Raw genomic sequence first — 2,956 nt, 5'->3', positions numbered from 1 at the left:
ATTTTATTTTTTTTTCAAATTTGATACTTTACTGCATGGAACTGAAGAGCAGTTTTATTCTTTTTCTTATAGCAATTTAGTTTTTCCCTTAGTCATTCTCCCTCCCACACTCCCACACTTAATGAATCCTTCTCAATGTTGTATGTTCTATAGCATATATCTGGAAACCCATCTTAAGCACAACAAACCAATTAGCTGCTAAGAAAAACACTGCAGAGTTCTCTTGCCATTTCTTCTGACTCAAATTTTGTGTTTTAATAACAGCCCAACCAAATAGGGAGCATTGACTCCCTATCAGTGCTACAGCTGTTGAGAGTTCTTCGCAGACGTTGCATGGCCTTTTTAAGGGTGAAAGCGACAGAGAACCCCAAGCCTGTAAGTAATTCAAGTCTGAAGACCACTAAGGAAGTGAAGCTGATGATTTTTATACATCTGGGAAATGGATCAGTGTAAATGATTATCATTCATTCAGCATGACAGTTCTGTTGATCACGTAAGTTTTTTAAACTAAATACTCTATTTGGCTTTGTAAACATCACATAGAATTTGATTATGTTGTTGTTGTTGTTGTTATGTGCCATCGAGTCGGCCCCGACTCATAGCGACCCCTCCTTGGGTTTCCGAGGCAGTATCACTACAGAAGTAGGATTGCCCAACCTTCCTTCCGAGGAGTGGCTGGTGGGTTTGAACCGCCAGCCGTCTGGTTAGCAGGCAAGTGACTTAGCCACTATGCTACCAGAGCTCCTAGAATTTGATTATAATAATACCTACTAAAAAAGGAAAGTCCTCTAAATCAGCTATTTCTAAGTCAGAATCCCTGGATGGTATAAACTGTTAAAGAGTTTGGCTAGTAACAGAAAAGCTGTACATTTGAGTCCACCCAGAGGCACCTTGGAAGAAAAGCCTGATATTCTACTTCTGAAAAATCAACTAACTATTGGAAACCCTATGGATCACAGCTCTACTCTGACACACAAGAGGTTTCTGTGAGTCAGGAATCAACTCTAGGCCAACTGGTTGGAGTGGCATGGAAAAACCTGAGAGGCCTCCCTGGCAGTCATGGGGGTGAGCCATGGGGCTATGTAAACCCTGGGTCCTCAACTGTCCCAGAAGCTCCTCTGTGGTCCCATCATTTTACCTATGAGAAAAGTAATGCCTCCTGGGAGGAGGAAAATACTTGCCAAGTATAATAGAATTAGCAGGTGGCAAAGCTGGAACAAAACTCAGGTCTTCTGATTCCAGGTTCAATGTTTTTTGCCAGTGACTTTTTCTTCCTTGCTTATTTTAGCTGTGTTCCTACTTATAAAAACTAAAATGCATCCCTTTCTAGAGAGCTATGGAAATGTTACTACTCTGCATTTTCCCCAAGGAGAGAAGTTTGATAAATTATTTAACTATACACTTTTCTCTGCTAAAATGTACACTACGTTTTTCTCTAAGTAAAATGTGAAAACACTTATTTTACTGAGCCATTTATATGCACCATTTTTCTTCTTAAAAGCTTCCCTTTTCCCATATCCATTGCTTGGAAACCTTGGGAAATATTATACTGAAATATTGATTTCTCTCTCTCTAGTCTCCACCTTATTCCAATGATCCTACAATTCTGTAACTTTTGTTGAGGAAGCATTAATTCAGAGAGTTTCTTCCACCTTTTTTTCAAGATAAAATATTTCATTGGCCAGGAACTGTGCACCAGCATTATAGTACTTCATCTCCTATCTGTGATATTCCCCGTTCAGAAATCATGTATCATTAGCAACAAAATCTTTGAATTGCTGGTGTTGGTTACTTAATACCACTCTAACAGAAGATACCACAGATGGGATAGTTTGAATGAACAGAAGTTTACTCTCTTACAAATTTGAAGGCTTTAAGTCCAAGTTCAAAGTTCCAGCCTCTAAGAGAAGAATGAAAACCCCTCAATCTTGGGCTTCAGCTCTACCTCCTACTCCCAATCCATCTACCTCCTACTCCCAACCGACTGAAGCTGGAGGCTTTTCCTCACTCAGACAGCTTCTGGCTGCTGAGATTGACAAGCCCAAAGTTGATAAGTAAAAAGGCACAGTCCCAATGTTACCAACCACAGCAGGCCACTAATTCATGTCCAGATAAAGTCTCAGTATCAGTAGGACATGGCAGGCTGTTGAAAAACAACTTGGCTACATGCAGGGTTCAAGCATGCCAAAAGGCTAAAGACCATTCCCAAGGCTTCTCCTTATATGCAGGAAGCAGTCCACATCACTAAGGCAGCTACTCAGCTGCTCACAGTAGATTCCACCATAGAGTTGATTACCAGTCTCATCATGGGGACTATTATATCCAAATGCCCAGCCACTCAACCAGACCAGCCAAGTTGACACACAAACTTAACTACCACACTGGCTCTGAAGAAACCTTTCAATTCCCAAGAGTTGGCCATCTCAATAAGATGGTGGTGGTTAAAAAGCAGAGTGTGACCATTAGGAATGGGGAGATAATTTGGAGTTCCAATATGACAGGTCCAAATTCAACTCATGCTCTTCATGGTAGATGTTGGACACTCCTCTGGCTAGTCCAGATTAGAGGTAGAAGCAATAATGAAGGAAGAACTCAGTTTTTATTTCAAAATAATGGAAGATTTGATCTAGTGAAATGTGTGCTGTCTTTGGAATCAGAAGAAGCTAGGTTCAAAGCTATTCAATTGCTTACTGCCTGGGCAATCTTGGATAAATTAATTGATGCTTGCTCAGTTTTCTCATCTGTAAACTGGAGTTAAATAAGGACAATATTTTTTTAAGAATTTGTAAGAATTACATATTAAGTACCAACTACATGTCTACAGTTTATTAAGGAATATACAGTTTCTCTCTTCTTGAAGAAAAAAACAATGTCAATGCTAGACAGCTAAAGAGCTTTTCACTCAACAAGAGCAAAATACATATTCTTTTCTAGTGTACATGGAACATTCTTCATG

This window comes from Orycteropus afer, unplaced genomic scaffold (assembly GCF_000298275.1).
Source record: "Orycteropus afer afer isolate SDZICR_OR568_19922 unplaced genomic scaffold, OryAfe1.0 scaffold00409, whole genome shotgun sequence".
NCBI classification, from domain to species: Eukaryota; Metazoa; Chordata; class Mammalia; order Tubulidentata; family Orycteropodidae; genus Orycteropus; species Orycteropus afer.
The sequence above is the reverse complement of the archived record's forward strand: the minus strand, read 5'-3'. Positions refer to the sequence as shown.